Raw genomic sequence first — 26,629 nt, 5'->3', positions numbered from 1 at the left:
TACACTTGCTCACTTCTCTTGAAGCCAAGGGCTTTTAGAATTTACTTTTTTTTTTAAAAAAGTGGACTCTTCATTACTAGATTATTTAGTAAAATGCTATTAAATAATGGTAGTTCATAATTTTATGTGCCTTTTTTTCCTGTCACTGTTAATATTTTTAGCTGTGTGAAATGACTGGAAGTAGATTTAGATCAGCAGTTTGAGCTGTCCATTTGTGGTGTTCAAAACGAAGAGTCAACACACTCATATGTAGCAAAGTGTCACCACTTGGTTTCTGGTTTGATTTTCTTTCTCCTTGTTACCTGCTAGATCAAGCCAATATACAGCCTCCTCAAGCCAAGAAATGATTGAAACTGTTGCTGATAATGTAAAAAATACGAGCGTAATTTAGTTGTGGCGGTTTGACACCTCTGAAACAAGATCCTAGTGCTGAAAGGATGGTCATGATGCTGAAGGAGAAAGCTGTGTTAGAGAGGGAGGCTTCAAGATCTCATCTTCTCTGATCACTTGCATGATTTTGAGGAGATAATGACACATTAATCTGCCCTGCAGGTTTTCAGAGCATTGACTCATGCATTTGTATTTGTTGGCGGGATGTCAATGACGATACAGCACTGTATTTGACAGAAAAAGCTACTTCTTCCAGTTAAAACCTCTCTGTATACACAGTTGTAGCCAAGAACAGATTTTACTGGTTTCCCCCTGCTGTCTCAATGTTTTTTCCATCTTTATTCCTTGCTTTCTCTCTAATAACCTGTTTCTGTCTTGTGGTATTTACATGCTGCTCACAATAACATCTATAATTTATGAGCCTTACTTTTGGTGCACTGGAAGATCAAAACAATGTCCAAAGAGCATGACGCAGTAGTCTCAGCTTTGATATTGCTTTATTTTTAGTTGTTCTCCCTAGACAGTTCAGCATGACATTTTCTGTCAGCTCCTGCTACAAATTTTCTAGACTGCATTGCCTGAGGCCCAAATGAGTATAGTTTGTATTTTTGAGGTGGACTGTTTTAGATTTCACTGAGATGTTAGCAGCAATCACTCCTGAAATAGCTGGGGTTTTTTTCTGCTAAATATTTTAGCTGCAGATTAAGGCAACAATTTTGCTTCAGCCTTTTTGCATCTTTTTCAAGATGAGGCTGCCTTAAAAGCAACAGGGCAAAATACTAATGAAAGAAATACTTTCTTATTTCTTTCTGGCTTCTTTCTGATTCCAGTTAGCAGTACACTTGCTCTCAATGCATGCTGTTGCCAGCACTCGCGGGCTTTCCAGAGAGAAGAGAAATGTCACTAGTGGGGAAAGCAAGTCACAACTTCAGACAGCAGATGAGTGGCAGAACTGCAAACGGGGCCAAGTTTTCAAATCCCAGTGTCTAAAATACTGCTTGACTGAGCAGGCTAAAAGGTATTTTTTTAAGCTTACATGTGCCCAATGGTTTCAGTATCTTCATTGTGCTCTCCAGTGAGCTACAGGAAGGGAAAAGTCCACTGGGGAATCTGTTGGCTGCTTCCCAGACAACGCTACTAGCTTGTAGGGTGCAAAACTCTACCTGCCCCATCCTAACCTTTCCAAAATTTTCTTTGTGTTATATTTCCACAGTCCCCAGTCCCAGTTTGTATTGTATGTGAAGGAGCTGAATGAGAAGCTTAAGCTGCTGAAAGGCAGCATTTATCACAGGACTCTGCAGGTGCTGTTTCCCTGGGAAGGGCTGTTTTTGTATTTCTATTCTTAAATTCTGTATGAAACCTAATTTGAAGCACTTTAGCAACAGCTGGAACTGCCAAAAGATTTCTTTGAAAACTTTCATGAGATCAGGAGGTTTTTCATAGATAAAACACCTTATGACTCCATTGGAAATGAGAAGTCCTAACGTTTGTGCCATGCGTACTCTGGATACCCAGGGGGGAGTATTTTTAGGCCTGCCATTAGCACTACCAGCTCTAGCCTGTCAGCTCTCCAGCAGGCATTTAAGCTTTTTTGGAAGCCAGTTGTGTGTCACAAGCCCAGTGACAAACTTCAGGCATCTTCATTGCATCCAATGCCAAGCTGTGTTCCATCTCCTCTAGCACAGACTGCTAGACACTGCCCAGGTTGGTTGGCAACTCAAAATGCTCAATAAAAATGTTATGGCCTTCGGTAAGTAAGGGCAGGTGGGTTGGAGTGGACAGGAGAAGACAAAGCTCTAGGGAGGCCATATAGCACCTTCCAGTGCCTGAAAGCGTCTGCAAGAGAGCTGGAGAAAGGCCTTTTTACAAGGAAAAGTACTGATAGGACAGGGAGGAATGGCTTCAAGCTGAAAGAGAGTAGGTTTGGATTGGATATTAGGAAGAAATGCTGAACTGTGAGGGTGGTAAGGCACTGGCAAAGGTTGCCCAGAGAAGCTGTGGATGTCCCATCTCTGGAAGTGTTCAAGGTCAGAATGGGCTTTGAGCAGCCTGGTCTGGTGTTAGGTGTCCCTACCCATGGCAGAGGGTTGGAAGTGGATGGTCTTTACGGTCTCTTTCAATCCAGACCACTTTAAGATTCTGAATTCCATGTGCAGCGGGGACTTTGGGAAGCTGAAAGCAGTAGACCATTGAGAGGACAAACATTTCAGGGTCTGCCAGCGGGGAGAAGGGAAAGAGGGAGGATCATGTGCTTGCTCCTGAATTTGAAATAGAAAGAGAAATAGGATAGGGTAGTGCTAGGAGGATCCAGAGAATGTTAAAAGGATTAACTGTTAGCAAGAAGGGTTATGGAGAAGAAGGGATTTTATACTGAAATAGGGCTAAAAGGCAAAAAAAAACCCCAAGCCAGCAAAAAACCCAACAAACCAACCAAAAACCTCCAGAAAAGCTGGGATTTGGGGAGGGAGCTATGAAGAGGAAAAGAAACACAATATCTTTGTTAGCCTAGGGATGCGAGACTGATTTGTTTCTTAACCTCTTTAACGTTCGACTAGATGTGAAACCAATAATTAGTTTTATTTGTTTTTAAGATACTGTTGATTGTAGGGCAATTTCTTCTAAAGGAGGGACTTTCACTCAACAATTTGGGGTAATAAAGAGAAGAGGTTGCATGTGCAGGGTAGAAAACCCATGATTCCATAAAATGCAATACAAATATTTAGGGGGTAAGAAGGTCCTGAAATGGATTGTTTGTGAGTCAGTAAGGCCCATGATCTTAGAGAAGCTCAAGTACCCTTATCCTCCATTTCCACTGCTGGTATCCATAGCTCATGGGAAATCTCTGTGCAGCCCAGCTATCTATAGTTCCTATGTAATATGTAAAATTTAAATACCTAAGGAAGACTTTCTTAGAAACCAGAGTATACTTGCTGTGCTATTTAGACAACCAGTATTTCAGGGAAAGGATATAGAGATATGGACTACAGCCAGGAGGATAAGTATATATGAACAGAGCACAATGTGACTGAATCCCATCTGAGAGTTCCCAGTGCTATGTCAGTACAAATGTCTGCTTCCCTCAGTCAGAGCTGGCTTTGAGGGATGCATCCCATGAAGGGAAAATGCTACTGCAAACTCTTGGAGCTAGGAAGGTGTTAAAACCTCAGCCAAAATATGAAGCTGTATTACGCAAGGTTTGGAAAAGTCCAGATTGCCCCCCATAGCTAATCTGTCATAGCCATCTGCTGGCTTGCTGTTGTCTCATAGCAAATACAAGTTGGTTTAGGTAAGTTTAGTGGGGTTTTGGGTTGTGATTGGGTTTTTTTGAACTAGTTCAGTCACTGTGTACTGTTTCAGGTGAAAACAGGCCTAAGACACACTGCACTGTGTTGGAGCTCACAGGCTGCTGCTGAGATGAGCAGCTCATCAGGCATAAAATAATCCTTATTTTGGCAGATCATGAACTCTGAAACGTGAGAACAATGCTATTTAAAACCACTTTCTGTTCTTGTTTTTCTGTCAATAAAATCCCTAAACTAATCCAGTGGATGCAGTTGTTGCCCAGTCTCTAATGACTCTTCATGTGCAAACAAACCAGTGGATGAGAGTAGGTGGCTGCCTGTCCAACACCCCCTCCAGGCACAGAGGATGGGTGCCCAGCTATCACACAGTGGGTGACAAACGTACTTCTCCCAGGAATGTCTGGGGTACTGAGCTGTGGCTCAGAGCAGTGATTCAGGGAATGTGCACACTGAGCATGAGGCGTGGGGTTTTTATGGTGTAAACATGGTTAAAATTATGGGGAAACCTCTTTTCTGTACCCCCCCCTCCCACTTTTAAAATTAAATTACTTATGAGGAGGCATCAAGACCATTTGCACAGGCAGAAGAGATGAGGATTGGATTGATCTAACGCCTTCATTTTCTGTTCATGTCTCTCTTGGATCTATTTCACTGCACAGCTTTCTGTGGATGACCAGTACAGACTTTGGCATTGCATACAGGTGTGCTGTCAATGTAACATTCCCTGAAAGTGGATCATTTTACATAAAATAACTTCCCCCCCATATGCACGCCTTTGATTTGGTTTGCATACGTTCCACCAAGCTTCCTTGACTGGATGTGCCTATTGCTATCTCGCTTTCTCTGCCAACACTTGGAGGGAAGCTGCTGCTCCTACTCTGCAGAGCCAGTTATTTCCAGCCATCAAACCAGCTGCAGCCAGAAACTTCATAAATGTCATTAATTAGGGGTCCTGCTCTGCAGCTATAAGTCATTCCAGCTATGTAGGTCCGGCACCTATTTATAACCTAGCAGTCTGTCTCTGGGGACTTTGTGCAGTTCTTTGCTCTGTGCCACGTGGGTGGTAATGTAATAGCTGGGTATATTATAAGATTTCCTCTACCACTTTTTAGAAGCAGCAGGTGCAGTATCAGCAGACTGCTCTGGTAATAGAGCACAGGTAAGGTGGGAGCTGCTTTATGGAATGCTCCCTCCTTTCTCTGCTGCACCATCTGATGTTTAGACAGTGGTTCGTTTCCTGCTCCTCTGTGTCAGTGAGATCCCAGACAATAGATAAAATATATTGATGAAGAGGTGTCACTTTTGCAGCAATGAGCAGCTTCAATGTTCCCTGAGAATTTTTCTGTGCAAAACCTGGGGGGAAGATGGAATATCAGTGTCTGCTTCCTACCCAGAGCATGGCAGTGCTGGATGCTGTGTGGATGAACACCCATCTCCAAGAAACTCCACAGTTTGAAAAAAAAATGTTTCAAGATATGCAGGAGACCACAAAGAAATGGCAAAATGACAGTCAGCACCACAGACAGAGGATGTAGGGCAATCAGCAACCTCCAGGCTGTCAGGCTGCCTGTGGGTAAATTGACAAGAGCGCACTGCAGTGGAGACACTTTGTGGATGCTTGTAGGAGTTCCTCAAAAAGAAAGAAGTTTTTATCATGACACTCTAGCCTACTGGGAGTACACTAGGGGCTTTGGGGGTTAAATCCCCAAAATAAAATAAGTCTTGGGGAAAAAAAAAAAACAAATGAACACAGACTGTTTGCATATGGATATTCTTGCTTCTGTGTTTTATCCAGAAGCAGGTGAGACTGGAGCTTGGAGAAGTGAGGTCCTTTTTCTCTGGCTGCACAGGGAAACCAAGTGGAGAGAGAGAGGAAAGGATGTGATCTGACCGCTTAAGGGGAATTTTCTGTTGTCTGCAGCAATATGCTCCTTTTACTCCTCAACTGCTTCTTTCATATTGTGTCTGTGGATCTGAAGCTGAACAAAGACCTGATGTATGGGCTTGGTTAGTTCAGCCAGATGTCTTCACAGCTGTTTTGTGGCTCCTGAAATGCTTAAAAATTGTTAATTTGAAAGGCAATATCTCATATGTTTCTTGGGTGATATACAGACAGGTTAGAAAACACTCAGGTTTTGTGTGTGGGGACAGGTTCTCCAAATGGTCAGCATTTTCCCAGCAGCACATACCTCATGTGGGTTGGGTATGGGATGCAGAGCACGTGCTCTGGGTGATGGTGGTTGTGCTCTGGGAGCACCTCTGGTCTGGGAACAGCTGAACTTGGATCCACCTCTCCTGTTGTGAGTACAGCCCTGGGAAAGGGAATACATTACACCTATTATTGGCAGTGACTTGAAGGGAAGCCAGGCTATCTCACATGTGAACCTTTGAGGATAAAGGGAAGGCTATTTCATGCAGTCCTGTCTGAAGGACAGCTGCAGCTGCCTGTGCCTGCTACATTACCTAAGAAAAGCTTCTCAAAAAAAAAAAAAAAAAGGCACCCCAAACCAACACTTTTTGATTTATCTTTTCATAAGCCAAAACTTTAGGGTAAGTGTCAATTCAAGAGAAAGTAAAGGATTCCTCTAAGAAGAATGGTTGAGGTAGTCTGGGACAAGGACCTGGTGGGGAAAGCACTGAGACAGAGATGCTGGGGGGGAAGGAAGACAGTGGCACTGGAATGGTGAACTTAGAGACAATGGAGGAGCTTGGGAGGGAGCTAAGTGCATTGGGGGAAGACTGAGACTGGAAAAAGAGCCAACATAAGCAAAGAGTCAGCAAGTGAGGGACAGAGAGTAAAGAAACCTGCTCTAGATGGGTCTAGAAAAGAACAGAGCAGAAGGACCTCCGCATGTCCTCTGCAGGGTCTAAAATAGGGTTGAGCCTTTGTCCTCCACTGCCAGAAAGCAGCTGCAGAGCCTGGATTGAGGCCCTGGGCCTCAGCCTCCTCTGCTTGCTGAATGACACAGGACAGCCCACTGAGCTCCTCTGCAACTGAAGGGAAGAACTCTCCTTTTTGGGTCCCTGCCTCCTGCCAAATCTCACTGAAGTGACTTGCTGCAGGGCCCCACAGGCAAACAGGCACAGCATTTGGGGCCTGGGACTTGGGACATCCAGTGTATGGGAGAAAAGGAAGGTTTGCCTCAAAATCTCCTTATTGAACGAAACGGAGGCTTGGGGGGGAAAAGTGGCATCATGTAATTAAAAAATTCTTCTAATAGACAAGATCGCCTTAATTTCTTCCTCTGGCCACTTTTTGAGTGCTTGACTTTTTAGCCTCAATGCCTTTTGGTGGATATTTGGGGATATAATGTAGCTATGGAATTCCATGCAACAGAAGAGGACAAAAGCTTTTCTCTATTTTGTAAAGTATTCATGGAATTCACAAAAGGATCTCCAGTTGGTAACCTTGTGTCTTGGCCTTTGAATCCTCAGGTGATTATTTTCTAGCATGATGTAATTCTCTTTCAGAAAGGCAAACCCAGACTTTGAACCAGGCAGACAGATTTTGCCTTTCTCTACCCTGATATTTTTCCAGGTGAATGTTCTTAGAGTGTTTGGCCTTTCAAATTAGACAAAGGAATTACTGAAAATGTAACGCTTCTCAGGGGTTTGATGTCATTCACACTGTGTCATAACATGTCATAAAAGGGCAGTAATTCATGGGGCCCTGCCTGGTGCTACAATGATGTGAACTCCTCTTGCCTGCAAAATGTGTCTGCGGATGATGAAGCTGTTGCAGGCTGGGTGTTTTGGAAAGGGGGCACAGGCAAAAATTTTGATGAGCTTTAACACAGTCCTTATGCTCATTTCTGGCATTCTCATTGTTTTTCCCGGTCTGCTGGCACTTGAATATTTTGTCCTTTAGAAAATGGTCAAAAGCTGGTCCTGGGGCTGAACACCAAGGAATGAGTGTGTAGGCAGGACATGGATTGCTGTGTACAGAGTCTTGCCTGTAAATTTCATGGAATGGATTTTGATGAAGAACTGGCTGACTGGAACAGAGGAGAGGTGGTTTGATCCAGCACATGTGCCTGCTGTATTTAATCAGCTACAATAATTACAGAGAGACTGAACCAAGATCCTTATGGGGTGTTGCTCAGCCAGTCTCTCACACATTGGGAGATGTCCATGGTGAGGTTATGTGGCAGGCAGGAACAGGGAAAACAATGCCCTGTAATCCCACCTCTGCCCACACTTCCACCCACAAGCCTGGCACAGGAAACCTTCCCAGCCATCCAAAAAATTGCCCTCACTGAAATGGGCTGCATTGTTTCCAAAAACTGACTGAAACATCCTTATTTTTACACAGGATGATTTACATGAACATGGTTGTATAATCCTGCTGTTAAATTCCCCACCAGGACAGCAGCAACCCACATGAAGTCTCAGGCTACAAACATGTGATTTTTTCCGTAACCCATTATCCAGAGGGGAAGTAAGGGTTCAACAACAATAACCAGGAAAAGGACCAAGGGCTTAGAGAGAGATCTTGCTGCCTGCCTCCAGCCAGATTCACTGCTCACCAGCCAGCAGCAGCACCAGGCTCATGGTACAGTGATATGCTGTGGGTTAGAGTTATGCTATCTGGCTGTTTCCATACACAGGACAGAGCAAAATTAACTGCATAAAATGGACAGGCATTAAGTCTGCATGTTTTTACAGAAATTATTCTGAAATCCTAGGCGATGCAACAAAACTGGGCTTTCACAGGCAGTTCCTGGTGTCCTTTCCATACTGATTCCTAAGCCTGATAATTGAAATTATCAGCATGGTTAAAGATCATATGGCTTTGTTGCTGCCCTATAATTTCCAAAAACAGAAATGTAGGGGTACCAAATAAAACTAGATAGGTGTTTGCTCTGACCCAGAATGGTTGCTTTTACTACCATTCTCTGTCTCCTCTCTTGGGAAATGGGGTAATGGCTGTGTCTGCTCTGCAGCTGAGGATGTGGCTGGAGCCATCCCACATGTCACAGGAGGCTTCTGGGACTGGGTAACCCATGCCAGCACTCCTTGTCCCAGGACTTGCCTGCTCTCCTGTATGACCTGTTGGCCTATTTCCAGCCTTATAGACCAATCTCAAGGGAAAATATAAAGCCGGGAGTAGTCCAGATCCTCTCTGATTTATACAAATAACAATACATAACCATATTGCACCAACCTTACCTGAAGGAAAGACAGATTTGTGTCTCTCAGCTGTGATGAGTGACCCCCTCTGCCTCTTGTGAGACTTTTGTGAAAGACTACACTTTCTATAGAAGGGAAAATCTTCTTAAGACTGAAAAATTTTGTGTAACCTTCCCATAGGCTTGCTCTTAGTGTTCTGGGCTTTTAAAAATATGCTCTTAGTTACAAATAAAGAGCTTTATGTCTGATCATTCTTCATTCATTGTTCAAACGCTATCCAAGTTAGCCTCTGTTCCAGTTATGTTAGGAGTTCTAGTTCTCCTAACCATTCTGCTCGATCCCTTCCCACCACATTTCACTGTTTCAGAGAGAGCACTTGGTCTTTTCCTTCACCTGTCCTGGTGTCGGGGTCCGCTGTTACTTGTCTCTGCCCCAATAAGGGAGAGGTGGTTCTGGGCAGGCCGCACTTCGAAGGACGAGTCTGGACTCTTGAGTTTTCGGTCTTCAATCGTGTTTATTATTTCTTATCTACAAAGTTTTCTGTCTGCCCAGCCGAGGTCTGATCAGCAAGGCAGCCCAAAGCACTCTCCCCCACCCACGGGGCGTCTGTGTCTTTTATAGTGAAAACTACATATAAGATATTTACCTTCTATTTCCAATACTTTTCACCCTTGTTAACAAGTGCACCTTCACCGTGAACCAATCCACACGTGCCAACATAATCCTGAACATGGATGCCAAGGAGAAGAAAGAAGAAGGACAGGGCACGCCCAAGTCCCTCCATCTTGGGGCTCCTGACCCCCATGTAGAGGATTCCAAACCCCCATGTACAGTACTCAAAACCCCCCTGTACAGTGCATTAAAATCTATGTTTCACCCAGTGAATATCATCCCTTCACCATTCAAACTTGAAAATCTCTCATCTCCTCATACACAGGTGGCACTTCCTTAGAAGGGTGAAAGCCAAGCCACCAGACACTTTTGGCAACATTCCAGGACTTCCGAGCCCCCCAAGGGTTGTCTCGGTAGCTCTGGACATCCAGAGGGATGTGCTGAGTTCCCACATCCTGGTGCTGAGAGGGTGGCAAAGTAGCAGTGACTCCTTTCCTGTCCAGTGCACTTGGAGCTGGCTGTTCAGAGCCTGCATTAGGAGACTGCCTGTTGAAATGTACCGAAGACACGTGCCAACATAATCCTGAACATGGATGCCAAGGAGAAGAAAGAAGAAGGACAGGGCACGCCCAAGTCCCTCCATCTTGGGACTCCTGACCCCCATGTAGAGGATTCCAAACCCCCATGTACAGTACTCAAAACCCCCCTGTACAGTGCATTAAAATCTATGTTTCACCCAGTGAATATCATCCCTTCACCATTCAAACTTGAAAATCTCTCATCTCCTCATACACAGGTGGCACTTCCTTAGAAGGGTGAAAGCCAAGCCACCAGACACTTTTGGCAACATTCCAGGACTTCCGAGCCCCCCAAGGGTTGTCTCGGTAGCTCTGGACATCCAGAGGGATGTGCTGAGTTCCCACATCCTGGTGCTGAGAGGGTGGCAAAGTAGCAGTGACTCCTTTCCTGTCCAGTGCACTTGGAGCTGGCTGTTCAGAGCCTGCATTAGGAGACTGCCTGTTGAAATGTACCGAAGACATGACCTCCAACACAGCATCAAACTTCAGCTGAAATGTAGGTCTGACAATGTGTCAAAGTACAGTAACATAAATAAGATGTTGGCCATAGATCTTCTGACGACAGGTGTAAGTAAGATGTAAGTAAGTGTGCTTTCTAAAAATAGCTTACATGGAGAAGGTGCTGGCTATTGGAGAGGCTTAAAAACAGGTCATAGATGACCAAAAGAGTAAAATAGTAATATCAGCAACATTCATTGTGCAAATCAAACATTTCAGAGCACTGGACACTTGGGATCAGCTGGGGATGAAGTGACGGTTGTGTGTGATAAATCTTTCTGCAAAGGCAAAATATGGGATGGAAAGTCTAACTGGCTTTACATCTGAAATGCACATCGGTTGTCCATTTAATGAAGAGAAGTCATGTTTTATTCCCCCTTTAATTCCATATAAAAGAGGAAGAGTTTCCCCAAGATTTCCCACTTTTCTAGTCTTCCCTTTTGCGACAATCCTTCATTTTCTACTGGCCTGTTCCTGCTCTGGGCAGTGCTGTAGATGTGTTTGCCCAGTGATTACTGTGGGGGAAGATGTGACAGCATGTGCCTCCTCTTTACAGCTAAATCCTACTCTTTCCAGCTACATCCAGGGCAATCCCATGGGTTTTGGTGGCAGGACTGATTGAGTACAGGCTGAGCAGGAGTGATGAGACCCTCTGTCAGGTAGTGCTGCATTTGTGCCAGCTCTGCCCTCACTGCAGAGACCCTGACAGGGCAAACATACCCAAGAAAGACTTCATGAGTGTGCCTGGAGTAACCTGAGAGTTTGAAGGACCTGGGCTTGTGCAAACCTCTGTTAAAAGTTGCACTGAGTGAAAATAACAGCTGAAGTAGACTAAGAACTGAACAGAACCTGAGAGTATTTGATATGTAATTTTACCTTACAGTGGAAGATATGAGAAGTAGGAGTTCAACATTCAAAATGAATCCCAATAACTCCTTCATACTCCCCAGTGATCTTTGCATAATGAATACTTGAAAAATAGACATGACCATGTTCTGTACATTGCATTCCTCTGTGGTCCTTACTGAATTGATGTGTAATACATAGACCTGCCAGTGGAATGAGTGAATGTATTCCAGTACTGTCTTCTTAAAAGCAATTAGTTTTTTACACAATTTTCATTGCCCATTTTATTTTGCACCCGTATTGAGACATTGTCTGTAGGCAGTGTAAGGATTCTTCCATTCCCTCTCACACCTCCAGTGAGACCTTCAATCCATGAGAAACTCCAATCAAACCATCTTCTACCTGCTCATATCGCTTGTTTCATTGACCAAGAGCAGCAGCATTTCCCCCAGCAAGAAGGGGCTAAACTATTTACTAAAATAGAAAATCCGTCATTATTTAAAATCATAAAAGGAGAAAATAGGAGCTACCTTTTTGGAACTGAATGGGTTCTAATATCATTCTTCTAATATGGGTGTGGTATACAAAGAAGGCATGAATGGAGGCTTCTTTTGTGGTCTTTTAGGAATTTCTAGATCAAATAGTGTTGCTTGGCAAGCAGACAAATAAGTTTCATATTTTTGTAATCACCAGATCTTAAAACACTGTGATCAACAGCCTTACAGTCACTGAGGGCTGAGTAAGAATAGATATTGGGTTGCTTTTTTTTAGGGCACAGCAGCATTCTCATTAACTCTTTCAGCGCCCTTCTGCCACACATTAGCTCAAAGTAAATGGTTGCAATGCAGCAAAGAATTTCTGGGCTGACATGTGGTGATTGTGTGCTGTCTGGAGATCACAGACTGTCAGGTGTTTGCTCCCAGTCCTCCACATCTCAGTCTGTCAGGGCAGAACATGTGGGCCCTTCTATAGAGGCTCAATGACTCTGCAGTCACTGTGCTTGTGCTTACAAAGGCGATGAGCTGTGGAGTATTTGTTTCTCAAATGATAAATCTTGCCTGGCTCTGAGGTTCTTCCTGTATATGACAGAATACAGCCATGTTGAGTATATTTGTGTAGATGTCTGTCTGTATGCATAAATTATTCATGTAAAATGGGAGTATTTTGATGTTCCTCCACAGAACAGCCAAGCTACTGTAAAACAAGGCTTGTCTTCTCTACAACACCCTTTGCAGTCTTCTGCAGGCTTAAATCATGTTCCAGGGCATGACAGGCTGCCTTGGCAGCAATGTACTGTTGGGGTTACTGGGAAAAAATAATACAACAAAGTGTAAGTAACAGCTGAACTGAGGAGAAAATTTTGTGATGTTTTACACTGACACATTTAGAACAGTGTTGTTAGGGAAGATTCTGCCAGTGGAAGGGTTTTTCTGTTTGCAGTTGTGAGACATCTAATTCATTTATAGTCACTTTAACCACTACTGTAGGAAGCCATGAAATAATGAAGAAATGTTGCTTAATTATTGAGCTGTGAATAATGGTGGTTTTCATACACAGCATGGCCAGCATTTCCCTAGGTGGTAAGCCCATTTCATGGTGCTGCAGCACTATGCTGGAACTTCTGGACAGGTATGAAAGGCTGCAGATAGAACTCTTTGTCCCAGGCACTAAATGTTCAGTGGTGATTTTGCAACAAAGATGTAGAACAAGAAATCTGAGTTTTCTTGAGCTTGCTCAGCTGTGTGTTTAGCTAGCAAAACATGAAGTGATGTCTGTTGTATTACTCTTCAGTGGTCAGTGTGAGAAATGAGGGCAGAAGAGGAGGGCCACAAGGGATGGAAGCAGCATCCTGTAGTTTGAATAGCACTGGCCAAATACTGGACCCCTTGTTTCCCCTTCAGCAGGTATTGGAACTTTGGGCCACATTGTGTGTGGGCACAGAGCTAGAGTTAAACTTTCCTTTCTACAGAGTTCAGATGTAGTGAAACAAGGGGAAATACTTCATGCAACAGTGGCATGAACCTATCAGATTCCTACATCAGCAGATTGACTGAGTCTTCCTGAAGCTCACCATCAATAAATGCCCATTATCTCTTAGTTTGAAGGAGAAGGAACAACAAAAAACCTTCACAATTTAGCACTGACCCCTGTTTCAGACTTTTCTTTTTTTGTCTATTTTAAGTTAAGGGGATAGAGGAGGGAAGACTGGGAGAAGAAGTTGAGATGAAGAATCCTGCTCCATGCCCTTGGAGAATTGCAACATTTGCATCTCTTTTTTGAGGTTAAAGCCTTGTCCATCATTGGTATTAGAGAAAGACCAAGCTGCAAACACACCTGGGAGTGCCTCTGCTGCAGGGTTTTGCAGTCTAGAGGAACAATCACCCCTACATTTCTCTAGTACTCAGCTTTCAGGAAATTGCTTTGAACGGTTTTGACATATCAGGAGATATAGTAGTGCTGAAGCTGATACTTTGATCTGCAGGGGAGTAATGCTGAGCCATCACTGGAGTATTTTTTCTGCAGGAAAACTCCTGTTAAGGAAAATGTCATAGCAAGCTATCAGTTCTGGCATGAAACTGCTAGCAGGTGGATATTGTGATGGGAAGTGTTAAGTGGGTTTTGCTGGCTCACTAGTGCAGCCGGCTTGTTCTCTCATTTACATAAAAGAGAAGTGGGACCTGCCCTCAGGCTAGAGTGAGAATTTGGGTTTGGTGTGAGGTGGAGAACATGTAACAGGGACAACAAAGCTTGAAGTGAAGCCTTAGGCTGAGGTTTAACACAGTATATCAGGAGAAGTGAGGGCAATGTTATTTAACTTCCCAGGCCTCATTCTTAGCCTGAGTGATTTCAGTGCAGCTGTTACAGAAAGTGTAAGGAGGTGAAATGAACTCCACAATGTCACATGCTGCCACAACCTGGAACTGGCTTTTTAAGACCATCTCTGAAAAACAATTGTCTTATCTGCTTTTGAATTTTGATGCAGCCAGCTGTTGCCATCCTTGTAATGCTGCATTGGGCTTGGCCTTAGAGGTCTTTTTCTCTTTCTCTGCAGTTTTAGACTGCCAGTTCTTGACTTGGTCTGGAGAAATGGCTTTCTTCTCCCCCTTTGCAATGATTCTTTACATTCAAATGGCTTTCATCCTGAATTCTTCTATTTTTCTTAGTGGAAGAGGGGTTAGTGTGGAGTTTTGAGGGTTTTTTTTTTGCTTTCCTCAACCAAGCCAATGCTCCCACATATGTGGTAATAAGAGAGACATATGTGGAATTAAGTGATCTTGTGTGCAGAGTTTAGCTGCATTCTTCTGAAGTGGCCAGATTTATGATGGGGAAAGAATGAACAACAGCTTTGGCTTTGGCAGAAAAGCAGTACAGCTTTGGATCCATGCTGGAGAAGCTCTTGGCTATGCTGCAATAGAAAGTCTACAGTAGGAAGATTCCAGTCAGAAGATTCCCAGAGTAAAGAAGATAAAATAGTGTTCAGAGCCATACATTTTATCTAAACCATGTCCCTACTAAAAGCAAAAAAAAGGAAATGTTAGAATATTGTGTTTAATTTGGTATAAATGCTTTATTATTTATCTATTTCTGTTTCCTCCATTCCTCTGGGCATCCTTGTAAATTAAAACACAGGGATTTCCCCGCAGCTATAATTTAATTTTACCTTCTTGTGAAAGCATTTTAAAGCAACATTGCACTTCAAATGTGAACATATTCCCTTCATCACTGTCCCTGTACTGTCTGCAGTGGGAGTACTCTCAAATCCTGGCTGCCCAACATCCACCAGCCACGTATCCTGTTCCTAACCCAGCTGCACGGTCACTTGTCACTTCCTTTGGAATGACCACTGCTCTGCCTTCTTCGTCTCTGTTTCCATCCTTACTGCTTCCCACTGCACCTTCAGTGAAGCACTGGCAGATCTTTCTCTGTGGATATGGATAGGGAAGTACAAAATCTGAGCCAGGCCATGGCGGGGGCTCCTGACCACCTGCCCTGCTTCTTCCACAGACTTTGGGCAGTCTTTTGGACTGTTCTGTAAAAACTTAATCACTTCAGACATAAGAACCAAATGCTTTTGGCAATATATTAAAATGATCATGCCTAATCTGAGACATAACACATAGATAGCTCTTCACACATATGAAAGTAAGGCTATTAATTAGTTCTCAGAGCTCTAGCTGTGAAAGATGATCACTGTGTTGTTGAAAAGAGCATATTGAATTAAATAATCCATCAGACAAAGCAAGGGCACTTTTTCTACGGCCTTTTGAAAACATAAGTTCTGACATTTCTGTTTTTAAGGGAACTTCAGGTCTAGAGAGGTAAAAAAACCCATAGGTGCTGAAGTATTGTTTACCTTCTGTTGTAGGTGCCAAGTCCACCCTGGAAGTCTCTGCAAAACTGTGTACTACTAGAAAACAATCATGCTTTCTAACACACCATGTTATTTTGAAAATATCTCTAGCAGAATAATCTGGTTTGTAACTAGATGACAAACCCAGTTTATTATAAAAATTAGTCTTGAGTCTGTGCACTGTATACATAATTTCCTCTTTGGGATTTTTTTTTTCAATTTGATCCTTTTTATCACATCCTTTTTATCCTTTTATCCTTTAATCCACTGAGGGAAAAGTAAGAATGAAGTTGCTAGTCCTAAAACAAGGTTTTAGGCAAGGCTGAATAGAGGAAGCAAGTTGCAGGGACAGAATGTAGCTCAGCCTTCCTGAAGGAATGAAAGGATGGTTGAAGAATGCATGACAGTCATCCACTGCCTTGTTCCTCTGTGCAAGGTTTTAGTCACTGTTCCAACCTCTGGTGCTCTCTGCCTGTGCAGGCTCTCCAGGGTGTACAGAAAGAGCTGTGTTTGCAAGGAGAATGGGGTCTTACACCCCTGGCAAGTGAAATTATATGAGTGAGGAAAGAAAGACTTGCTACTGTAATTTTAAGGTTCTGGCCTGTGTTTCCATAGCAGGCATGAAAACATGGGATGAAGCTCAGGCCACACTCAAGATGGCAATTCCAGCCCACTGGAAAAGTTCTGTACCCAGGCAGAGCAGCTTATGCCCCTTTGCTCACTCACTGTAGCTTCAGCACTGTGAATTCATTGAGGCCTTTTGAATTAATCTCAGTTTATGGCAGTGCCCTGGGAGAGAGGCACACATAGGTTAAATTCTGGTCTGCTCTTCAGAGTTGAGGTGCTGCTACATGCAGCGTTTAGATGCAAAACAAGAACACAGATTCTGGCAGGTTTCCCCTCAGGCTGTGGATGGGGGTGGTGGTCACTGAGCTGCTGTGTCCGCCTGCAGTGGAGCAATTGTACTGGAAAGGGGACCTCAAATGGGATAACTCACACAAGTTTTGTTCAGCAAGTCGAGGGTATGTCAGACCCACGTCTTCCACAATTTCCCAGAATTGTGAATACCCCAAGGACACAGAACCTTAACTAGGTTCCTCTGCTACAACTGGAGAGGTGTCAACCAGTGTCCTGCTGGGAGGCTTCCTGACACCTGGGTCCCACCAGCAGTAACATGGCAGGGCTTGAGGAAGTCAGTAGTAGCAGCATAAACAAAGGAAAACTCAGTCACATTTTTATTCAAATGAGTGCAATGTGATCGGTGTGTTTGGCTTAACTGTTGTTTATACCTTATAAGATGGATTTCAAAAGCAGGTTGTATTTTCTCTCCATTAAGAAAATACACAGTGTTCTTGATTAATCAAGGGGCAGAAGGAGAACATAAGCTCATTCCATTCACTCACCTTTAAAAATGTGTGAGTGATACACAGCTGAAGAGATGGGTGATGCATCTTGCCCAGTCTGTGCTGCATTAACTCACTCATTTATGGTTTTTGGCTGGAGCTGGGCTGACCAAGCTGGGTGAACCAGGAGAGATGACAGGGAGAGCACTGTCAACATGTTTTGCCTTTCCTACAGAACTGTGACTTCACTGCAAAGCAGATTTCAGTGTGAATATAGCTCTTTTCCTCCAGCACTTCCATGAGTGTGAGGTGACAGGTTAATCCTTTTGTGTCCACACACAGGTTATACAGCTAAGGAGTGGGAGTAAGCAGAGGATTGCCTCCTGAGCAGAAACATTTCCTGTCTTTCTGGAGCCATGATTATGCTAAAAAATGTACTGATTGGAAAATGGAGGCTAATCTTTTGAAGATAGTGGCTTCCACATCCTGTAGAAACAATATTTGCATTGGAAGTACATGTGCTCAAACTTATTTTGCTACTTCTCCATTAAAAACAAGTATTTTCTAATAGCCTATACTCTAAATAAGTGAGGTTCCCAGAGCAATAAAATTCCTTTAAAACTTATACCTTTGGGCTTAATTACAATTTTCTCCTTGAGAAGCACATGGCTGGCATAGTGCATTTCCCAACTGAGTAGTTCCAATTGCTGCTTGAAAAAGTCACACTGCCAGAACGACCAAAGCATTCACTGTTTGGAACAAATTAGCAAAAATTTCCTTCTTTCAGTTGCCTGTTGCCATTCCATGTATGAAGGCGACCCTCTACAACTTTTCCCAAGGTAGATGGGTTTTGAGCCGTCTTTCACCCCTGGTGAGTTAATCTGTTTCCAGAACGGCTGGCACTGCACCTCCCACCCGGGAGCGGGCATCCGGTGTGCCATCATCATCTGCTGTCAGAGAGCCTGCAACATGTCTGTGACTTAGAAAGACAAAAATACCCTGATAACAATATCAGAGCTTTTGTGAGGTGACAGGCTGTGCTTCTAGCAAGAGAGTTTTGGTGGGAACCTGAATGAGGAGCCTTGTGGGGTCTATAGCACCACTGAAATGAGAAGCAGGAAGTCATAGGGTGGTTCTATACCCAGAATTGTTCTGTGAATCCACCCAATTGCTTCTCTTTGCCTGTGGTCCTGGTCACTGCCTTCTCCCAAAATTGTTGTAGGTATCAAGGAAAAAATAGTGGTTGTGCAAGATCTAGCCAAGACCCAATGCCTCTTTGTGAAGGTCCCTGTTCACTACTAAGAAATGTGTAAAGTATCACAGCATTCCAAATGGCCTGTCTGGCAGATATTCTCACCTGGCTCAAGCCACTAGTTATCTAGAAAAAGTTGGAAGGAGATACTGCTGAGCCCAGAAAAGCAGATCTGATTTCTCATCAATCAATAAATTAAACAAGCAATCAATCAATCAATATCTAGCAAGAGGAGGATGGGCAATACCTACAGCCCAGCCCTACAAGGCATTTTGCTCTCAGGAGGTTGCTTTAAGGGGTAGTATTTAATCCAAAACTTACTTTTAAAGTTAAAAGTTTTCTTCTCTACTGCTTTCAGTAGAGAAGAAAATGATGCCACCTTCTTCAGATACTTTCAAAAATCTCGTAGGAAAAAATCATCTACATGATGATGCTCCTAAAGCATTTTTTAGGAGCACCATCAACACTGATGCTCCTAAAGTATTTTTTAGGGACTTCATGGAGTTACAACCAAAGCAGAGAATCAGTTTTCTGTCAATGCACTCTGATAAGTTACAAGCACAGGCGGAGTGGAAATCTACCCTGAAGAGAGGATCTTTGACCATTGGAATGGGAGTTCATAATTGTATACACAAAGCTAAGCAAAAAAATACTGTTAAAATTAGGACCATATTAACCTCATAATGTGCAACAGGAGCAGGAAATTATTCTCATATGCAAAGAACAAACAGGTCCTGTCTCTGAAAGGTGTGTTTCAGGAGAGGGTGAACAGCAAGTCAGGGGATAACCAAAGTAAGTTTTCATTCTCCCAAGGCTGTGGTCAGCTGGGATTTGGATCAGGTAGAAAAACAGGAATGTTTCATCTCTTGTATACATCAGCTTCTGGAAAAGTTATTTTCTAGCCATCTTTCCTTGCAAAACCTGGAAAAGGTATCTTCCTTTGTGTAATACCATCACAAATAAACTAACTTTTCCCAGAGAAACTCTTCTCCCTGAGGAGAGGGAAAGTCACCAGTCTTCATTCCACACTTCTTACCACTCTTTTTTGATCTGGTTTTCCTTTTGCTCCTTTCAACCTTAAATTCACTTGTCATTACTCTTTTGTGACCTTTTAAGATAATATGCTGGTATAGGAAATTAGGCTTGAGAGTGCTGCTTGCCTGTTCTTTTCCTTGCCTTTTCACTGTTGCTTCTGAAGCTATTCTCATTACCAATAACATTTAGTGGAAAATATAAATATCACAAATATTCCCTAAATAAATTAAGTTTTATGAGAAATGGAATTTCAGGAAATACTAATGAAGAGAAAGTAGCTCTTGGAAATTTTGTCATTTCATTGGCAGAAGACAGCTGGCCAATCAGCATTTTAAACATGTATTCTTTGAAGCCATGGCCTATGTTTGTTTGCTAAGGAATAAGGATTTTTTTTTTTCTTCCCCCAGGGAGAGCTATATGACAAAGCACAAACAGTAGGGAACTGGACTTTTGCATTAGCCCCTCTTATTTTTCTTTTGCTCTCTTTGACTTCTCAAAATGTAGTTTCCATATGCTTTGAGCTCTCTTTTGCCAGAAAGGTTTCCAGAAACTTTGGTAGTGATGGAAGTGATGACTCTAGAAGAAGTAACTGGAGCCTGACTGAGCTGTCCACTCTTTTCTCTTGGAATTTTGGATCTAAACTGTTCCTTGGTAGTGTTAGGAGGCAAAAGACTGGAGAATCCTCATGAAATGTATTTTGAAAGTGTCATATGTCCTTTACAGGTATTTAATTTTTTTTCTTTTTTTTTTTTAACTAAAAGGAAAAGGAACTTTTTAAAAATATGTATTTCAGATTAAAAATTCTAAATGTTTCACTAAGGAAAGCTACAGTTTCATGGGAAACATGTGAAGATATTTTCCAGCAAATAATTCAGTAAAATGAATTCAAGTTGATGCAGAATTGCTAAACTTGCTCCCAAATTCATGAAAGGAAAAATTTCCTCACAGCTCTTGCCACAAAAAATATCTTTGGTCACATATGAACCTGATGTTCATTTCCCTAATGGTGTCATGTTTTCTAGATGGTGAATTAATCCTGAGACTAGCAGCCAAGAGTTTACAAGTCTGTTTCTGACCTTATAATCTTTGTGGGGAGCAAAGTTGGCCACCTGCATGAAGTCACTCACAATCCCGCTGAGGGTCTGTCTAGATTTAATCAGCAAGATAAAGATGTCCATTGGTGGGTGTGGAACTTATGGTTGTGCTCTTAAATTGTGATTTTAACTGATTTTGAATAACACCTGTGAACTTCTGGAAATACTGTTCTTGCAGTCAGGAGATTTTGGGCTTCAGGACTGACTGGGGATGCACTCTATTTCCCACTCTGTCCAGGCATCCTCTCTAGTTTTAACAGGGTACTCAAACTTTGAGTAATTCAGAGACATCACATATACTTCTTTGCATTGTCTTTTGAGGACTAGAGCATTTGTTGCTTGGTGGTGATAGCACACCACTATTTTTTCCATGCTGTTGTCTGAGTTCTAAAGATGTGTTTGAGCTGTGCCAAGAAGCTGGCAGGACAAGAGCTTTCGTTTGTACTAACTATAGATCTGTGATTCCCAGTTCCTCATTCAAACAGATACTGGGTGGTGCAGGTGGCTCCTTCTGCTCTTCCAATCTCAGCTTTTGCCCTGGCCTGCCAGCAGAGGAGACCACACCTGAAGCAGAGGTCTGCAAGTGGGAGGTTGAGGCACGCAGTTCCAAAGATATGTTGGAAGCAGCACAGCACAAGGTCAGAACAAACAGTGTGTTTGCAGCTGGTGAGGCTTGCTGGAGTACAGCATGAGATCAGTGATTTCATCCTTTTTTAGGATAAACTTTCTGCAGTCACTCCTAAACCAGTCAGTTGTGTGAGTCCTGAACTCACAGTCTCATCATGGCTTTGAAACCAGACCATGTGGTCCAGATGACTGACTTACATCAGCTGCAGAGAGGTCTGGGTCATACACAACTCATAGTCTGAGTATTTTTCATCAGAATTTGTCGATGAAATGTTGCGACTAATGAAAGAAGAATTCTCATATAAAGCAGAGACAGGGAAAACGTGATTTTCCAGATTGTCCTGGTTTAGGGTAAATTTGGGAGAAAACCTCCAAAAGGGGCCCCTCCAGAAAGCCCACCCATGCAGCCTCTCCCCCCATCAGGTTTGGGAAAAATTTCCTTGGAGAGAAGTGGAAGAAAACCTGTTTATTTAACAGGCCAAGCACTCCCCAGCACAAGAAATGAACAATACTGGATGACAGAACTCATTTGCCGCTCTGAAGAGATGACAAATTCAGAAAGTCTCTCCTGCGGGTGGTCACTCTGTTATCAATCCCTCTGGTGCTGGGAGAGTCTGCTGCCCAGAGTAGGTCCCGGTAGGCCACAAGGTGCAAGCTCTCAGTGCTCCCCAGGTCCCAGTTCGGGGCAGGTTCGAACAGTTCCAAGAAAAGGGAAAGAAAAACAGTCCAGGGAAAACTCAGACTGCCTCAGCTAGCTAAACTAACTGAAAAACAAAAGGAGCCCTGTACTCTGCCCCATCCATGCCCAGACAACAACTGTGTTCCAGCTGACTGTGGAGGAGTGAGTGATAACTGTGATAACAAACTTTGTGCTTCTTCTTCTCCCCGCCTTCGCTCTCAGCCAGTCTTGAAGACGCAGATATAATATCCAGCATAAACAGAACACATGATTGGGGATACAAGCATCATAATGTCACTCTAGGACACAGGTGTAGCTGGTTGTAAATGGGGATTTGGAAAGGATCAGTAGATCTCCTCAGGTCAGTAAATGAAAAAAAATGTCTATTCACGAGCAGCTGTGGAGGGCCAGGGACTTTTTTACCATGTAGGAGGACATGCTAGAAACCTTCCCTAAAAGCTGAGGCACTTTGAAAGAGGCACATGTATCAAAAGATGTGAGATCAAACCACAGTTCAAAACATTGTGTAGTCAAGGTGCAGCACTTAATTGAAGGGATTTTAGAAAAACCTATAAAATAGTGTAAAGCTCTAAGGATGCTCCTTACAGCAAGGAAGCAGAGTTTTCACTCTACTAGATATCTCTAAGAAAAGAGTGAAAGACAAGTTGTTACTGATCTTTTTCATTTTTTTCCTAATCAACACCTTATATAATTTAACAGGAAGAAAAAAAAAAAAAAAAGGCCATGCAGTCAGGAAATATTGAAACTAAAAGCAAACAAGAAGAGAAATACAGCCTTTAATGCCAGAAAGGTCTGGAACACTTTCTGGAGAGAAATTGGCTGGATGGGCACTCTTGGAATGGAAACTCAAGTCCTGAAAGACAGATGGCTCTTAATGGGCTTAATGTGGTTCATTCATGTAGTTAGGAAGGAGGATAGTTGTGGTGAAGTCATATGGCCTGCTAAAAGAATCAGAGTGGAGAGCTATGGCCATATTTCTCAATATTCTTCACCAGTGTATTAAACTCCCTGTTGACTGAACTCTCCACAGCTCTGCAGGCACATCAGTGTTGTTTGTATTGATCTGTGGTGCTCAGCAGGAGTTTATTTCAGGAGTGATTTCTCTTGCACAGTTGAGAAGTGTTGATTCATCTTTTTGCTGCAAAAATGACTAATAAATGCTTTCCAGGAACCAGCCCCAGTAAATCAACCACAGACATGTAGCTGAAATTCAATTAAATTGATAGGCCACACAGTTCAGCTCCAATTTAATTATTTCTCATTTTATGTAAATAAGATTTCTTATTGCAGTGAAACAAATTATTATTTTCTCATGACAATGCCTCATTTGCATGCTTTAATCATTATTCTAGCCTTAGTTTAACCTGAAAACAAACCAAAAGGTTCCTCAAAATTCAGAGGCTGAATTGAAGAGCTAATCTTTCATTAGCATTCTGGAGACAGTAGTTCCTTTGTGATCTGGTTGTGCTTAGCCTTCCTATAACACTGCCTGATTAAAGCTGTGTTTGTGTTTGACAAAGTAGATTAAGCATGACATCTGCCAGGTATGTAACCTCAGAGGTAAACACCCCAACCTTTGGGAATTTTCATCAAAAAATCTGCATTTGGCCAGATTTGCAGTTAAATTAGGATCCAGCTGCTTAAACAACATCTGATTTATATTTCAGGGATGAAAACATTTATTTTTTTCAATCTACTGCCTACCAATCTATTTTCTACTATGGGTAATGCTCACTCCATTTGGAAGTAAGCACAAAAACAAGTGAAGCTGCAGAAGTTTTTCATGCCACTGTTTTTCTCTGTGACTCAATCCAAATAAATTTGTCTCTGCAGAACCCCTGTGACTGGTACAAGGGCAGTGTCCTACAGACACCGAGCTGGAGCACACCAAGAGTAAAGGAACTACTGCAAGGCACAGGTAATGCCAATGGTTAGGAAAGAAATTCAACCCTCTTGCATCTTGACCCAGTGCCTAAGCCACAAATCTGTTCCATTCTGCATGTAGATTATATTTCTTCAGGATGCAAATCTGTTTGCCTGCTATCTCCTGTGCTATTAGAACAGGGATGATGTTTATTTGCCAGCCATGTATGTGAAGTCCTGTGAGTTGGGCATAGCCTATTTTACTTTGAGAAGAAGATAATGAAGGAAACTCTGTGCAGCCAGTGAAAAAAATCCTGTCCCTCCCACATACCTGAGTGAGATTTCCACTGGGAAAGACAAAACCATTCTAGGGTTATCTGCCTATCCAGCCCTTATAAAGTTTTTTACTGATGTTAAATTCAGCAAAGTAAGCAAGATGCCGTATTTATCATCAGTAACACCCTTCTTCTCCTGTTGTGAAGCAGAGATGTATAAATTGTCAGGTGTCTCTTCAGGCCACACTGACCACTGTAATAGCTGTGATGAATAGAATCCTTCTCAAATACCCAAATGGAGTGTGTGCTTTCACATAACAAGAATAAATCAGCCTTTCTTTTCTTGGGCTTTCATTGTGCAGTAATTTATCGCACTTCCTCAGACTAAACCATGACTGCTAAAGTTCATCCTGGAGTAGTTTTACAACCAATGGGAACAGATTAATTAAGCACCATCAGTCTAAATACCAGTCCCCACTGCTTAGGTTTGTTGCTGAATTCCTTGGTAGTTTCTCATCTTGGATGAAATTGGTCTCAGGAGCAGATGCTGTCAGTGTCCTGGAGGCTGCTGTGAGGAAAAAACTATTTTGTTAGGCAGTCCCAATATTTCGGACAGTTTAACTGTTGTGGCAGCATACACGTACACTCAGAGATGCAAACAATGCAAACAAGTCACTGTGAAGTGCAGGCTCTGTGCTGGTCCCTGTTGAAGCCTGACAGCTCCAGCCAGGCATGGATCAGGGTCTGCCTGAGACAGCAGGAATGGGACAGGGCTGACAGCTGAAGGGGAGCAGAAAGAATGGCCCTACCCCTGCATCTTTGACCTTTTGCTGGGAACCATTCACTTGAGTATTATCTGCCCACTTCTTACACAAAGGCAACAGCCATATCTCGTAGGGGTTTCATGGAATTGATGCCATTTTCTTTTTTTTCCTTTTTTTTTTTTTTTTTTTTTCCATGCTCAAGTATCTGCTAGGATTAGTTGCTCTTCTTTTGTGGTTGGAAGGAAGAACAGGTTGGATTAGATTTAGTTTCCCTCTTTTGCAGTGAATGGCATGAGGACTTTTAGTTTCAATCCAGCAGGACTCCTGGACTGGGGACAGCTCGTAGGAAAGAGGAAGGTGCTGCAAAGGCTCATCAACCTGGGCTATGATTCCATTCACCCATGCCCCTCTGAGAGGCTGCTCAGTGTGTGAACTGCCTCCCCCTTCCCCAGCCATGGCCACTGCAGCAGGCTCTGACTTGTGGGCACACTTACCCCAGGGCAAGAGCTCTTCTCATGGATTATTAAGCCAAATGATAACTCTCTCTTGGTCTTATCATAAGAATTTATGTTATTCATTGTGCAGGGAAGGTGTGCAGGAGCCAGCAGCAGAAAAAATCCGTGTGAGATGGGTTTGTGTGAGGGGACAAGATGTGGGTGCCCCATGGGGGCAGGCTGCTTGCCAGAGGTCCCTGCTCTTGCCATGGCAGCAGTTGAGTGTAAACACAAGGCTTGGAGAGAGGACTGGGAGATGGTAGTGCTGGTGTCTCCTCATATCTTCTGTGGGAACTGTGTGAGAAATGGGGAGCTGCTGCTGGGTTTTGGACTGAGAAGCCCCTGCAGATGTGACCAGAGCAAAGACAAACTTTGGTCTTACGGAAGGAAAAGGGAAATGTAGAGCTGCATTTACACCAGCTGATAATCTTGCTGTTGGAAGCTTATTATTTTTATTATTTTAAGACATTTGATGAAAATGCTTCTGTGCAATTTACATTTGTATCCTTTGTACTCCATAATAAGTAACTATTCTGCATGTAGAGAAGACAATTCTTATACACAATTGTCTGCTTGGCATATGATCTGCAAAGCGAATGTAATGGTCTTCTGCTTCTGTGAGCTTTTATTAACAAATACAGGAAAAAGACCAGAAAAAAAGAAATTTGGGGAAAATTGTATAGCTATTATGAGTATTACGTTTCTGGTTGTTGTTGGGATTTGGACATAACTTTGGCCAAAGCTTACATTTTCAAAAGCTGTAACAAGAGTGGATACTCATGTTTCGAGTGGTTTGAATTTATTATCTTTCATTACTTTTTTGGAAGCAAAATTAAACAGTTTATTTTTACTTCCACAGAACCATGATTTTGGCAAAGTGTAGAAAACTTGCTATCTAAACTTTGTTCAAATAAACATTTTTTTTTTGCCTCTTAAATCTCACTTGCTGATATGCTCCAGAAAAATTTCGTAAGCTCCGAATGGCAAAATGAGGAAAATCATGTACATATTTCTTCAATTGTATCCCAGTGCTCTTTTTATCTGTAAGATTTGCAAACAAATTGACTTTCAGTCCTATCCTTTTCTGGTATCTACTCTGCAGCTGATGAGAGATTTGCAAGCAAATAAACCTTTTTGAAAATTTAAAACAGATTTGCCGTTTCACAGTTTGTATCTCTTTTTGCATAAATACATTTTTTCCAGAAGGCTTATAGGAAGTATTATCTGATGATCCCACTGGCCAACTTCCTAAAGATTTTGTTTCCCAGTGATTTTAAAGCATCTATAGTCTTCCCATCCTGCCTTGCCATCTCCCCCTCCCCAGAAGCCTCACTTGTGTCACTTTACATGTGTTTGTGACATCTCTATCATGTAAGCAGAGTGTTTAAAGGGAGTGAAGTGTATTTAAATCAAATAATTTTTCCCAGGAGAGTCATACACTATTATCATTAGGGCTGTGTCAGTAGCTAAATTTA

At 42.6% G+C, this 26,629-nt stretch overlaps 1 long non-coding RNA gene across 1 annotated transcript in view; it reads left to right on the top strand.

Annotated features, from left to right (window-relative positions):
- Window positions 1-26,629, top strand: part of LOC120498867 — a 217,063-nt gene that overhangs the window by 19,799 nt on the left and 170,635 nt on the right. Inside the window, exon 2 of the long non-coding RNA XR_005626772.1 lies at window positions 23,592-23,676. This is a non-coding gene — a long non-coding RNA (uncharacterized LOC120498867). The remainder of the gene's footprint in view (window positions 1-23,591; window positions 23,677-26,629) is intronic.

Source organism: Passer montanus, unplaced genomic scaffold (assembly GCF_014805655.1).
Source record: "Passer montanus isolate IOZ18808 unplaced genomic scaffold, ASM1480565v1 scaffold153, whole genome shotgun sequence".
Classification (NCBI taxonomy): Eukaryota; Metazoa; Chordata; class Aves; order Passeriformes; family Passeridae; genus Passer; species Passer montanus.
The sequence above is the reverse complement of the archived record's forward strand: the minus strand, read 5'-3'. Positions and strand labels throughout refer to the sequence as shown.